The 16,266-nt window shown below is 36.3% G+C and overlaps 1 pseudogene; it reads right to left on the reverse strand.

Annotated features, from left to right (window-relative positions):
* Window positions 1–293: 293 nt before the first annotated feature.
* LOC149191489 (phosphoenolpyruvate carboxylase 4 pseudogene) lies at window positions 294–1,245 on the reverse strand (annotated as a pseudogene).
* Between the last annotated feature and the right edge of the window lie 15,021 nt (window positions 1,246–16,266).

Here is a 16,266-nt window from a genome sequence, read left to right on the forward strand (position 1 = left end):
ATCACAAAAACAAAGTTTAAATTCCGAAATTCGACTGTCTTGAGCCTCTTCATATTTTGTGATTCAAACTCTAACACCTTTGAACATAGTTTAACTGCTTTCTTGAAGTCTTTCAATTTAAGACAGCATGTTGCATGATTCAGGTTACACAATACTTTCAAAACCTTTGATTGCTTTTTCTCCTCAGCACTGAAGGAACTGTCATGCTCAATATATTTTGCAGCCTTCTCATATTTCTTTGCAGCTCGCTGGTACTTTCCAACCTTGAACAGAGAATTTCCTTGCTCCTTCTTCTATTTAGAGGCCTCTATTTTCTCTGTTGTATCCATATCCCATGATTCTTTTTCCTTAGTAAATGATATCATTTCCACCTCATAGATGAGAGTTGAATTTGGTGGAATTACAGCCAGATCTCTCTGGGTTTCAATATTTCCAAAACCATATTCAGGTCCTATTGTAATCAGGGAAATCTCCCCTGTCTTCATGGTTTCCACTGCCTTATCAAGACCAGCAATGACTTGTCCTTCATCAACTACAAATTTGAAAGGCTCCTCGCCTTCATATCCCTTTGCACAGGCTACTTCGAGGCCCGCTCCAACACCAAGCCATGCAGGTAAAACAAATCTGGTTTGTGTCCATGCAAATATCCAAGGAATTGCACGGAGCTGCCCAATCTCAGAAGACTTTTTCCTCCTTGTTGGACGACTTCCAATATTTAGATTACCAAGCTCTGCTTCAGGAGTGTCCTCATGGAAGTACTCTAAAAACTGTTCATTTTCATAAACAGTGCTTCTATAATATTGCCGACTGATTTCTGATATCTTTTCCATTACCCCTCGCCAATTCATACTACGAGGAAGATCTGGGGGATGTAAAGTTGCAAGCAAAACAACAGTTGTGTAGATTTCTAGTTGTCGCACTGCTGTTTGTGCCAAGCCAAACTTTGCCTGGACCATTTCTCCCTGCTCTGTCGATCGGAGAGTTCCCATGACAGAACCAGGTGGTTGAGATTGAATGGCAAGATATGTAGGTCCACCACCACGCCCAATACTTCCTCCACGGCCATGGAATAGGGTAACTTTAATGCCAAATTCTTTACAAGCAGCTACAACATCTCCCTGTGCTTTATATAATTCCCATGCAGCAGTGAAATGCCCTGCATCTTTTCCTGAATCAGAATAACCAACCATAACCTTCTGGTGTCCATTATCATTTTCAATAATATGGTTTCGATACCAATCTATCGATAATGAAAATATTGTAGCCAGTTTCAGGTATCATGCAGCTGACTGAAAAAATATTGATCATCCACAAAACTGTAGTGCAATAAGATAAAACCGCCCAGAATAAACATACACTTCTTCCCAAATGAAATCTGTGATCAGCTAGCAGAAGAAAAGCATCGGGTATTGAATGAGATGTAAACCAACTCAATTCAGTCCAGAAATCATAAATTAAGACCAAGAGATAGGCGAAGTGTATAAGCTGACAACTGTTGATGTAAACATAACGGATTTTGATGGATATGACAGCTGGGTGAGATTGGCTATGGATCTGAACAAATCCCCGATTTCGTAGCGCAGCCAGTGCAAAATGTGGGTTTTGTGCTACGAAAACACCTAAACAGAGTTTATGCGCTACGAAAACTCCTAAACAGTTTCGTAACACATAAGAACCTTCGAACAAAGTTGATACATGGAAACTATGTGAGTTATGAGACTAGTGATGAATGAGAATGGATAATTGACCTTTATTTAACCATCCCACCAAGACTCCTAGGACTTAGACACTAAAGCAAACAAAAAATTAAACCTAGACTAGCACCTAACCTTTACAATCAAACTGATGTGAACAATTTGGAAATTGTTTCTTAAGTGATAACACCACCAACGGCCGAAGGTTGTCCTTGGAAGGGTTGTCCTTGTGGACCTCCAAGTTGCCCTAGATAAGGTTGTCCGTAATACTGTTGCCCATAGGAGGGTTGCGTGTAAGACGAATGACCTTGATAATGTGGTCCTTGAAAATTCGCAGGGGATACTTGAGCACCATGATAACCAGTGTACCCCAAGCAACGGATAATGGGACCGTAACCTCAACCGCAGGCTGAGAGGGTAAAGGTCTAGGGTAATAAATGTGAGATCCTTGAGAATCCTAATAATGAAACGGATCTTGAGGGTCCGGATTCTGAAGAGCGTGCAAATATTGATCGTATGCCCCACTGCTGGAATGGAACCAGAAGAAGGTGGGACACTTAGTGCAGGATCAACAACTTCGGGTACAAATGCTGATGGGCCACTATTTTTTGATCCGGTCGAAGGTCCAACAATAGTGGTGAAAACTGAAGATGCAGTAACGGCACCAATCACAGGGGTTGAAGAGGCCACACAGACAGTTGGAATAGTCAGGACTGAAGTTACAGACACATTGTGAATTTTAGGAATAAAAGACTCTGAGGTCAGAGTGATGGTGTGAGACCACATAGAACTTGTAAGGGAGGTCCTAGAACCCATAACATCCCTCAAAGCCTTATAGCATAAAGGAAGCGTGACACAAAGAGGGGTGACACAAAAAGGTGTAGTTTCTGTTGAGATAGGAATTTCACCATTGGTCGCAACAGATTCTTCACTCGTGACGGGGGATGTGTCCTCCATGTCAGAAGAAGACATTGGGACTGAAACACTAGGAGGAGTACCAGGAATATCTTCTTCGGAAGGCTCCCAAACGGGGTTCCATTGAATATCATAATACTTTTCCTCTGGAGCACGAGAGTTAATCAGTTGGATACTCGGAATAACAGGGAGATTATCACTAACAACCAGTATCTTAGGAGCAACAGAAGAAGGAGACCCTTGGTCACTTGGAATGAGAGATGGGATCGGTGATTCCACTAGGATGATGATTCAAAAACCATAGGAAAAATAATGAGAAAGAACCCTACTCAAGCTAAACAAACAAGATCTAACAGGGTAAATGTGTATCATGGCCGAATAAATTTTAAGACATGGGAACAGAACTTGACCTTTCATCTTTAAAGAGTAGAGAAAAGGACAAAAAGATGACTCTAGTCACCTTCGAATATTTAATGATCCTAAAGTGACAAGTGCTCAGATGGACCTTTTCTTTTAGGGAGTCCAAAAAGGAACAAAAGTGACCACTCTGAAGAACTAGGCAAAAGGTTTACCAAACAAATCCATAAAATTGCATATACACCTTGGCATTCATATGAAAACCAAGGACTTTCCATACGGCAATCAATCTTCCTGAATGCTATGTTCGGTGCGTTACGGGTTGTAAGGTTTCAGACACGACTTCCTAAGGATAAAGGATGATAACCTAGTGGGGTCTCCCAACATATACTCGATGGTACATGGGAGCGCTTCCGTGCTAGACCACTATTGAGTCACAGAAGGAGGAATCACCCAACCTTGAGTGGAAACAAAAGTGACTAGGTTTAACGACGTCAGAGCACGTCTCTAGCCTAGACCTCTAAATAGTGCACGTTATGTTCCAATGCATTGTTAGATTTATTCAGTTCATTTTAGAGTTGATCTTGGATTATGTTTAAGTTTTCATACCTTACTGTATGTATACAACAAATCCTAGGATGTATCCAGAATGAATGAAATATCCTTTTTCTTTGATGAACACCTACCTACGGGAGGGTAGAGAGATCATTACCAAACCAAGAAAACTAAGAGAACAAAGGCGGTCACCCAATGCAAGCAAACATCAATTCCTAAAGTGAACGAATACTACTAATGAGAGATTTAAACATTCACTTTCCAATATGTAAACTTGAAATGCAATTTCGCTTTCACTTGCGTATACTAAATGAATGCAATTCTTTTTTATTTTAATGTCTTTAAATCTAGAAGAAACAAATAAGAAACAAGCAAGTGTGGAAAAAACGGTTGATCCAAACAATTGTAATCTATGTTCAGTAGCGAAACGAAATCGAATCAATGCCAAAGATTGTTTCAATAACAGTCACTAAACAATCAACCAAAAAAAAGCAAAGGGGAAGGCTCAATCAAACCAACAACAAGCTGCAAACAAATATTGAGCAAACAAGCAACCAAGCCAAACTGATCCAAGAGACTTGAAACAATGAACTAGGTCACATAAGCAAAAAAGCAAGATTCATTCAACAAAGCTCACAAGAGAGTGCCTTAACCATAAACAGTGAAAACAAGTTATCGAACAAGTGAGAAAAGCAAGGGACCAACAGGACTGATGAACTCAGGAGGAAAAATTGAGAAAATCACTTCTACGGCGATCAACGCGGGTAATACACAAGGAACAAGTGCTGATAAAGCACTAGCCACAACAACAAAGTGATGTTAGAGCAGAAGTACACAAATTTCCCACGATGGTCTGATTTTCAGAACCGTCGCGACTGTAAGGCGTAATTACGTGATGAACATGATATTACAAAAGTGTGAGTGCGATTAAAACACCACTATTAAATTTAAATCCATGATGACTTTCAAAACAATAACAGGCAAACCAAAACTCCCAAATCAAAAGCAGACAATCCTTCAGTCAAATAGGGGTATTTCCCAGATCAACCCAGGAAACTCAAAAAACTGGTAACTAATCCCCAAAACTTCAAAAATACCAAATCAAAAATCAAGACAAGAGTAAACAAGAAAAGAACAAAGGCCAAATCTCCCCAATGGAGTCGCCAATTTGTGATGCAGGAAAGTGTTCCCTTTGCGGACAGAGGCAACCCGTCTAGCCCTAGAGTGGGTCTAGTCACAAACAAGGACAGATCAACAATAGCTCTCCTTAAATAGTCATAGTTGGGGGCCTACCTCAGACGGTGGTCAATGGAGTTCCATTGCGCTGCTCCAGATTCAGCTTCCATCTCCTTACGAGTGATCAACCTGAAACAATGCAAAGGAAATACAACAAAGCATGTAACTAGAACAACAACGATTTATTTACTCACAAAGTCAAGAAGTCATGAGCTATCAAGTACATTACATACAAGACATAGGAAAACATCATTGATTGCATTAATAATGAAATAAGAGTAATCTTACAACCAAAGTCTTTATGTCACAAGCCTTCTCAGATGGGTCCAACCAGCCTGTTCTTCAAGCATTCACTCTTTGAAGATGGATCTCCCAACATACAAGTCTCTCTCACTCATAAGTTTTACAGAATATTAAGGGAATTTCACAACCTTCCACAAACTATCAACATTCCCACACTTGTTACACTCACACCAACTATCTAGCAAACTCACAAACACTAATAGCACTACTCAACTAGCCAACTATCAAAAACTAGCAATGCATAGCAATGGTGAGAGTTTAAATAGGAGAAGGAGTCCCCATGAAAGGTGGAAGAGTGAGCTTATCCCAAAGGAAGGTAGCATAAATGATGGAACAACCATGCCAGAGAAAGGAGGGCGATACAAACTATGCCAACAACCAGGTCTAGAGTCATTTAGAAGGCCGACTGTTGGAACAAATTCACCCATTCTGGATCATTGTGGGGGCATAACTGATCTATAGCACTGACATCGCTATTGAATAATGTAGCCAGTTAGGTATTCGCTAAAGATTACAAACAACCTTGCGCTGGGACATGAATTTGGACCATCACGGGAATTAGGTATACTTCCGTGATGGCAACACTTCTCAACTGTTTATGAGCACCCTTTAGTGCATTTATTTAGCCAACAAACGTGATGAGGTAGATAGCTTAGGAAAAGTGGGTCATTTGGAAACATCAGAGAGCATTTGTCTAATATGAGCATGCTTGACTTGGACACATGACACAATAGAAGGATTGGAGTGAAGAAAGTGACAAATTACTGTGTAACAGACATAGAAAAGGAAGCTAGATACATCAATGTCCTGAGATATGACATATGGGATGAAATCAACTCGCTGAGTCTAAAGACAATTGAAGATGCCTATCAAGAAGCTTTGAAAGTAGAGGATAAGATGTTGAGGAAACAAAATCAGAGGGACATAGGGAAAAGTTCAGCAAGAGGTAGAGGAACTACTAGATCAACATTTCAACACCCTCAGGGTGAAGTAGGAGGTTCAAGTAGTAGACCACCATAGAGAGGAGACTTTAGTAGAGGAAGCATTGCACCCAAAGGAAGAGGCTGAGGAAGAGAAATTTAGTGTTATACATGTGGAGAATGGGGACATGGATCATGGGACTGTCTTCATAATAAAGTAACAAATTAGTAGAATTTGAATGTGGCTGAGGCAAAGGAAGAAAAAAGTCAAATTGCAAATAAGGAAGAATCACCCGAAGTAGGAAAATATTTGTTATTGAAAAGGGTATTGCTTAAAGCAGAGAAAGAGATAAGAGAAAAAACTCAGAGAAAGAGTTTATTCAGAACTACATGAAAGTCCAAAGGAAAATGTTGTAAAGTGATAATTGACAGTGGAAGCACTGATAGCTTGGTTTCTACAGAAATGGTGGACAAGTTAGGATTAGTGAAAACAATACACCCTACTCCTTACAAAGTATCATGGCTGCAAAAAGGACATCATCTTATTGTGACAAAAAAATGCAAAGTACAAATCCAGATTGGTATTTGTAAGGATGTGGTATTATGAGATGTAATTAGGATGTATACCATGTATTGCTGGGAAGACCTTGGCAGTTTGATCAGAAAGCTATACATGATGGGAGAAGAAACACTTATACTCTAGAGAAGGATGGAAATAAACATACATTGCTGCCATTAAAGAATGAAGAAGACAAAGAAGCGCCTAGAAACAATGTTATGCTGATAAGTGGAAAAGAATATTTGCAAGAAGTCAAGAAGGATGAATAGATACAATTTGTTGTCATAAGGAGACCTAAGGTAATTTTGACTTCCACAAAATTAGATGATTTATTTGAAGAAATAAAAACTATGTTGAATGATTTTGCTGATATTATTGTGGATGAGCTACCAAACGCATTGCCACCAATAAAGAGTATTAGTAATCACATTGATCTAATACTTGGAGCAAGTTTTCCAAATAAAGAAACATACAACTTAACTCAAGAAAATGCAGAAGTTGGGAGACAAGTGCAAGAACTGATGGATAAGGGGTTAATTAGAGAGAGTCTTAGTCCATGTGTTGTACCAATAATATTCAGTCCAAACAAAGGAGGTGAATGGCACATGCGTACTGACTCTAGAGCCATAAACAAGATTACTATCAGGTATAGATTTCCTTTACCACACATGGATGAGTTGATGGATTGTTTAAGTGGGTCAAATTATTTTACTAAAATAGATTTGAATACCATCAAATAAGGATTAGAGAAGGAGATGAATGGAAGATTGCATTTAAAACAAACAGTGGGTTGTATGAGTGGTTAGTGATGCCTTCTGGACTCACTAATGCACCCAACACATTCATGATATTGATGAATGAATTATTGAAGGAACATGCAAGAAAGTTTGTCATTGTTTATCTTGAAGATATTCTAGTTTTCAATAGAAGAAAAGAATAACATCTGGAGCATCTTAAGTTGGTCCTAAGAACTATGAAGAAAGAGAAACTGCTAATAAATCTAAAGAAAAGTAGTTTCATGAAAGAAAAATTAATCTATTTGGGGTTTGTAGTTTCTAAAGATGGTTTGAAAATGGATCCAGAGAAAGTCCAAGAAATTTGGAATTGGCCTATTCCAAGAAACATATTTGAGGTAAGAAGCTTTCATGGTCTTGCATGTTTTTATAGAAAAATTATCAGAAGTTTTAGTCAGATTTGTGCACCAATTATTGAAACATTCAAATAGACTAGTCAACCATTCAAGTGGACAAAAGCAGTAGACTGAAATTTTAGGTTGCTGAAGAAGAAAATTACAAAAAAAACCAGTTTTAGCTTTGCCTAATTTTGGAAAACTTTTTCAATTTGAAACTGATGCTAGTGGAGTTGCAATTGGAGTAGTTTTAAGTCAGGAACAGACACCAATAGCATAATTTAGTGAGAAACTAAATGAATCTAAGAATAAATATTCTTCTTATGGTAAAGAATTTTATGCTATTGTGCAAGATTTAAAAAAATGGAGACATGATTTACTACCAAAAGAGTTTGTATTGTATTTTGATAATCATGCATTACGGTTCATAAAAAACCAACCAAAATTAAACCAGAAGCATGCCAAGTGGGTAGAATTTTTGTAGAGTTTCACTTTTTTGATAAAGCATACAATTGGTAAGTTGAACAAAGTTGTTGATGCTCTAAGCATGGTAAATTTCATTGTGCAAGAATTAAGAGTTGATGTTGTAGGATTTGAAGAAATGGTTGATATGTATAAAGATGATGTAGAATTTAAAGATATTTATGTAATTGTACAAAATCCAGCAGTTCATAACAGAAGCCAGTGGTTAAATTATCTGGTCCAAGGAGGTTTACTGTTTAAAGGTAACCAACTGTGCATTCCCAAATGTTCTATGAGGGAAAACATAATCAAGGAGAAACACAGTGGAGGGTTATCTGGGAACTTTGGGCAAGACAAAACCTTTTCTCAGGTAAATGCTTTTTACTACTCTGGCCAAAGATGCTAATGTTAAGAAATTTGTTGAGAAGTGCAGGATCTATCAGCACGCTAAGGGGAGAAGCCAGAATAAAGGATTGTACTAGCCATTACCAATTCTAGACTGGCCATGGGATGCAGTTAGTATGGATTTTATTTTGGGATTACCTAGAACTCAAAGAGGAAATGATTCCATTTATGTTGTGGTAGATAGATTTTCAAAAATGGCAGATATCATTGCATGCAAAAAGACTAGTGATGCAACACATATTGCTAATTTATTTTTTTCAGAAGTTGTAAGGTTATGTGGATTGCATATAAGTATTGTGTTTGACAAGGATACAAAGTTTGTTGGGAATTTCTGGAGAACTCTTTGAAAGAAACTAGGTGCCAACCTTAATTTCAGTTCAACATATCACCCTCAAACAGATGGACAAACTGAAGTGGTAATAGAAGCTTGAGAAACATATTGAGAAGTTTAGTTTATCAAAATCCTAAGCAGTGGGATTTAACACTTGCTAAAGCTGAGTTTTCTTATAATGAAACTACAAACTGAAGTATTGGGATGAGTCCATTTCAGATTGTTTTTGGAATAAATCCAAGAGGGGTGTATGAGCTCAGAAATTTTGTCAAACAAGAGACAAGAAGTGCAAAGGCTGAAGAGTTTGCAGAGTAGATGTAGAGACTACAAGAAGGTGTCAAAGATAGATTGCAGGAAAGCAGTGGCAAATAAAAATAGAGAGCTAATATGAGGAGGAAAGAAAAAGAATTCCATGTGGGAGATCTAGTGATGGTGTACTTGAGGAAAGAAATATTTCCTGTTGGGACTTATAATAAACTAAAGATGAAAAATATAGGGCCATGTAGAATTGTGAGGAAGTTTTCAACCAATGCTTATGAAATTGAGTTGCCAGAAGGGATTGCAATATCAACTATCTTCAATGTTGCAGATTTATATCCATACAAGGAGATAGAGGCAGAGTTATAGAACGAACCTAAAGAAGATGAAATTAAAACTTTAAATTGGGAAGAACAAATGTGAAGCACTGTTAAGAAAGAGGTGGAAGCTGTTTTGGGGAAAAGAGTATCGAAAAGAACTAGATGAAAATAATATTTTCAGTATTTAGTCAAATGGAAGGTACAACCAATGGAGGATGCCAGTTGGTTAACAATAGCAGAATTACAGAAGTACAGAGTTAATCTTGACAGTTTGATGAATGATTCTTTTCATCCCCAGGAGTCTGATGCAGGAGAATCCAGACTTAGCTAGCAATGTGATTGTATGTTCACATGTTGTGGCTAACAAAAGATGTATATTATTGACTTGAGTGGTCAAAATCAATTATTAGGAGAGAGGGTTGGATCTCTCGAATTGATCTTTACTTCAATTATTGTAACAATTAAATAGTTGTATTATTTTTACAACAAGAGATAAGTGTTAGGATAGGTGTGTATCAGAGCTTGAGAATAGGGATTTAATATTTGAGCTGATAAAAATAGAGATTGAGTTGTCAATGTTGTTAGGATAGGATTTGATCCATAAAAGAAAGGAAAAAATGTAATGATAGAGATTGGATGGAATAGGGGAGTGAGTAAGCGAAAGATTGAGAGAGAGATAGGGTTTGTGAGTGAAATAGAGGTCAGACAAATTGTTGTAATCGAGCTGAGAGGGCCAAGACTCTGTAATTTCTATTGAAATAATTGATTAAGTGTGGCATTGTGTATTCTTCTTGGTGTGAAATTCTCTCAAATCTGTGTATCGGAATTCTGGACCCTAATCAGGTATTTTATTCCATTTATGTGTTTCAATGATAATTATAGCCAAATAGCGTTAAGGTTTAATACCAAGATTAGGTGCTAAATATTATTAAGTATATTTCTTAAAGGTTTTGTATTAAGAACGTGGGTAGTATTCAGAAAGCAGTGAGTTGTATATCATGTGGAAAATAAATGGTAAATATTATTTTTCCAAATCGTGTGATTAATCTAAGGTGTTGATACATAGCATGGAGAAACCACTTATCTCACGTGCTCTCGATCTGATATCAATCGTGCAAGTAATTGCACAAGATTGTGTGATAATCGGTGGATCGAACAGGACATATCGACGATGGAAATTAGCCGGACTAGTTGGCAAGTGGATATGACGCGATATCCGTTGGATATAAAGAAGAAAAATCAATGACGGAGATTGAAGTGCTCTGGGAGTAAGAAGTCAAAGTAGGACCGACGGTGATTGGTTAGACAAGCAGGACCCTCTGGAGGGAATACATATACACAATATGTTTAACACACAGCTGATTGGTTTTTAAGTGAACCATTAGTCTAATTCTAGACTACCACATCAATTTTGGTAACCATCCACATCAAGTTTGAGTATCCATGTTTATGGGAGTCAACCAACTATGTAAAATTCCAATTGCTTGAATAATAGAAATTCAAAGTAGAGAAGCAAAAACAAGGGTGGTTTTTCTCCCATAAGGGTTTCCACCAGAAATCTTGTGTCTTATGTGTGATGATGTGATGATGTGAATTGTTTATTGTTTATATTGTTTCTTATGGTTTTAAATTATGCTTATGTGATGCACATGTTTAATGAGTCGCTACTAATATGTATGTCATTCAGTAAATGCGGTTAATAAGAGGAAGAAAATTGTATATAGATCACATTATTGATTCACCCCCCCCCCACCCCGCCCAATCTCCACCCCTTAGTATTGGTCAAATGCTTCCAACATCCCTAAATGAAGTTATGGAAAATTGGGGCAAAAGTAGTTTTCAACTTATAAACTTGGGAGAGACTGTCAACTTGATGTATAGTTTGTAGGAGGATAAGTTTAGCTGGATAATGACTCAGTTAGAATAAGAGTTAAAAAAAAAAGGAAGAATAATTTACAAATATCCAAGTATCTTTATGAGGGAATAGAGAAGTAATGCCACTTCCGTTGCAACTATTGAAGCTAGCACCATGACTAAGACAAATTTGGTAGGCTCATGATCCATAAAACTTTCTCAAGAACACTTGGATGATTTTGAAAATAATATCAAAGGTATTGGTTCCAAACTACTAAGATATATGGGCTATGATGATCAAAATATAGGAAAAAGTTCAAGTAATCATAAGCCCTATTGCAACTAAATAAAGGGTCCTTCATGAAGGCTTAGATTTTGATGCAAAATGGTAAAATACCATGATCGTGAAAGCCACTTTTGTGAAGGAAGAAAATTTGATAGATTTATTCTATTCAACAGAAGGAAGAGAAATAGTACATGAAGGTGGAAATCCACTACCACCTTATTTTTCATATTATAGATTATATAAGTGGTAGTGATGAAGAAATTGTATGAGTACTTAGGAAAACTAGCGAGAAAAATAGTTAGAACAAGAATTTTGCATCAATCAAGGCATCCATTTTATATTATTATTACATGAAGAAAGGCCATATCAATACTAGCTATTGATCTATGAAGGTATGTCCCTTTTGTGGGAAGAAAGGCCATATCAATACTAGCTATTGACCTACAAAGGTATGTCTCTTTTGTGGGAAGAAAGGAAACTTTGACGCTTATTTCTAAGAGAAGAAAATCACATACCATAAGATAAATTGTTTTAATAGTGAATGGAAGTGAGAATCCTATAAATAAACAATGAAATCATAGGCATATGAATAAAATTATCATCTCTCAAGTAGCCCATGTAGTGGAAACATGAAATTTTCCACCAGTACTTGTTGGCTAGACATTGGGAGGTAAAGCATTGGTGATTTCATTGAGATATTCATCTTAAAATTACAAAGTTAAGAGAAGAGTGTGGAGAGTGAAGAGTATAGAGGATGAAGATTTACTTACATCTCAAACCCAAGGAGAAGAAATTTTTCATGGAGTTATAGTAGCATAGGAGGTATATATCATCATTGAAGAGAATAAGAGAATCACGAGGGATTCAATTAATACACTTATGAAATATCACATGTGTTCGTGGCATACTAAACAATACCCTCAATTTGACTACATATTGGAAAATACCTCTAAAAATCACATTATTTAACCCACTACCAATACAAACCTTATACATATTCCCAATATAAAAAACCCCTAATTTCAATAGATATTGTAGGTATACATTTTCATTAACATTTCTTATTCCCTTTTATATTTTTCAATAAATTTGAGCTCCATTTTTAATACCTTCCAATATAAAAACCCTTTACCCTCTATTATATGCTCAATATATAATTATGTCATTTTTCCCTAAATTTATATCCCCCTATATGAATGCACATGGTATGATATTTCTCCCCCAATGAAGCTCCCATGAGTAGAATTATTCCAACAACCAAGGAAGTTTCATTCCAATTGTTACATGTAATCCTCTAGAAGAAGATTCCATTCATGAAGTTGTATCACAAATTTGTGTAGGGATGTTAATGGAATTCCTTCATTTTTGTACCAACCAATTATTAAGGGATTGTCTCATCTCAAGATTGTAGTTGATTGATGATTGTCATATATAGCCATACATGTGGAGGAGTCATCAAATGTTTTAAAAAAAGGTTGTGCTATGATTACATAGTAAGGCTTTCATCTAGAGGACATTGTTATAGAGGCATATTTCTTGTAAGAACGTGTAGAAATAGAGAGTTGTTTCCATGCTAGGAAGTAACTAATCCTATCAAAAGAATGTATAGCACATATTTCATGATGTTGAGTGACAAGAAAGTTGTTGAGGTCTCTTTGAACAGACATAGATAAAGGTATGTCTTGGCTTCATTCACTACCATTATGAACCATTTCCAAGTCTAAGAGAGACGCGAATAAAAATTGATATAAAAGTTTGGAGATTTCTTAGGGTTAAAAGTTATTGAATAAATTTATACATTGTAGGAACAAGTGATCCAAGAACCAAAGCTTGATCCATAACCATAACTAGAGGTAGTAGCTACAGTCTTGAGTTGGAGCTAGAGCAAGTCTAAAACTTATCAACTTAACAAGAATTATAACCTCAAAACAAGAACTCTAGTCTTGAGAACCCATATTTTTGGGTAAAAAATACCAAAATCAACCCCATTTGTAAAAGTGGCACTATTGGTAGTAATGTTTTTGTTCTTTTAAGGATTTACCATGTTTTGAAGACATGATATTAACAACTTCATAATCTTATCTAAAAAAAACTTTAAATTCAACCCTTGAATGAGAAAAAGCAAAGTTACTAACTTAAGAACTTTACCAAGTTCTCATTTTTCTAGAATTCACATTACTAGCTATTTTTACGTCCATTTAAAATATGGTGTTACTAGTAACGCTCATTTTTTCCATAATTAAAATTATAAATTTTTATAGCCATAATCTATAAAGTTGGAAATAAAATCCTTAAAATCACGTTAAAAAATAAAACGTTGCATTCACAATGTCAACCCCTTTTATCATCAATTAAAATTACAACTTGGTTAGAACCACAATTTCAACAACCACTACCATTTGAAGAAAAGCATTAAAATAAACCCATGAAAATAAAATTGGTGTTTTGGCTCACCATAAATGCCATCTTTTTCACCCTATTTTCCTTCACTTTTAACCATATTTCACTGCTTTCTAACCTTACATTAAGACCATTTTTATGATTATATATGGGTTTAGACTTATTATTTTCCAAAGAATTTATTTTAGTATTTTGAGTGATTTTATGATTAAATATTAAAAAAATAACATGTTTTCACTTATATCAAAAATTTGGATGAGTTTTATGATGTTTATAGGCATATTTGAAGACTCCAACAATTAATATTTGACCACTTAGCCTTAAATTCAAATTTCCTCTTCAACTCTTGAATATTTGAGAAAAAAATTCAAACACATTCAATGAAGAAGAATCATGGAAGTTTTGATAAGACTTCCTATCGAAGATATTAGATATTTTTGAAAGGATTTGTAGAGATTATTCTCTTCTAATTTTAGAAAATTAGTTGTACCCGCTTCAGAAAAAAGTGGAACTGGATTTATTAGTTGCTTATCCTCTTCTTTGAGAAACTCATGTAGAAATTTTGAATAATAAACACATATTCAATGGAGATTATCCTGATCATGTACTATTGCGGAATCAATACACAATACATAAGCTCCTCTACATTGATCATCAATTTAGCAGCATCAATAACAATAAAACATCAATAGCATGCACACATTAACATAGTATGTAACCTGGGGAAAGCTTACAGCTGAAAACCCCACACTATCTATATATTAATGATTGAGAACGTGTAACATTACATAGTCAATACTTCTCACAAGTATCCAACACTATCTCCACTTGTTACACACAAACTAGCTCAGACTCAAACAAGTCATAAGTTGAAATCTGCTCCACTGCTTTGCCTGCCTCTATTGCATAAACCTGTTGAGAATCACTCACACTAGAAATCATTTGAGCAGAGGCTATTCTACTAGGCAAATCAATGCAATACTCATTGGAATACTCAATCTCTTCTTGTGCAAATCCTCATGCACAACTATAGTCACAACTAATAGCAATCTGATCCTCTAACACCTGTCCCTGCTGAACTGTACATGCACTGACATGCAACTGAGTTAACTGATGTATTATTTAGTTGCATTATGAGTTAACAATTAGTTTAACAACTCATCATTAGTCTATTTGTAGTTAGACTAATTACAACTAGTTTAACCAAGTCAAACTGAACACAACTCCATCAACTCCACAATCAACTCCACCAAACTCAACTGTTTGAGTTCTAACTGAAGTCATGCATGCAACAACTCAACTGACCCACAAAGAAAGCATATTTCCTTTTGATAGCTGCATGTGCCACATCTGTAGCTCAAACTGAAGTGATCCAAGAGAATAAGACAAAGTTTATAGTCTAAATATTATTATGAGACAATAATATTTGACTTTTCTATTTTTGGTTGCCAGTCTAAAAATAGACTTTGATCACTCCTGCTGTGATCACTCCTGCTATGATCCAAAAATAGACCTTGCACCATAATTTTCCTACAGGACCACTTAGTGAAGGCGACTCTTTCAACTAAGTTCCATCATCTTGTTTCAATCTCAACACTCCCTTTCAACAAGATATGGATTATCAGCAACCCCTATCTTGCCTCAGTGGTATTCAAATTTGCTCCTGGTGAGCACCTTCATTATAATATCAACATCCTGATCCTTCATTGGAATGTATGAAAGTAACATGATTCTCCGCTGCACACAGTCTCTGATATGATGGTACCTGATGTCAATATGCTTAGATCTATCATGAAATAGAGGATTAGCCGAGAGTTTAATGCAACTCTAGTTATCACAATAAATCATAGTAGGATCCAAATGAGAACCAAACAAACCAACCATAATCTTCCTCATCCATATAGCCTCGCATGTAGCCAAACTTGTTGCCATATAATCAGCCTCTCCTGAACTGAGTGCCATGGATCTCTGCCTCCTGCTGTACCAAGAAACTGTTGTCGATCCAATACTGAAGACCCCTCCTGATGTGCTCTTTCTGTCCGTTGGGCTCCCTGCCCAATCTGCATTTGTGAAGCCACATAGCTTCACCTCATCCTCCTGTCTGTACCACAATCCATATCCCGATGTGCCTCTCAAATAATGAAATACATGCTTGCCCACCTTTCAGAAGAGCTTGGTAGGCTTAACCATAGCTTGTGAAAGCTAGTTAATTGCATAGAATATATCGGGTCGTGTATTGACCAAATACATAAGAAACCCCACCAAATGTCGATAAACAGTGG

Source organism: Pinus tabuliformis, chromosome 2_2 (assembly GCF_031772625.1).
Source record: "Pinus tabuliformis cultivar Carrire ecotype Pingquan chromosome 2_2, CPIR1, whole genome shotgun sequence".
NCBI lineage: Eukaryota > Viridiplantae > Streptophyta > Pinopsida > Pinales > Pinaceae > Pinus > Pinus tabuliformis.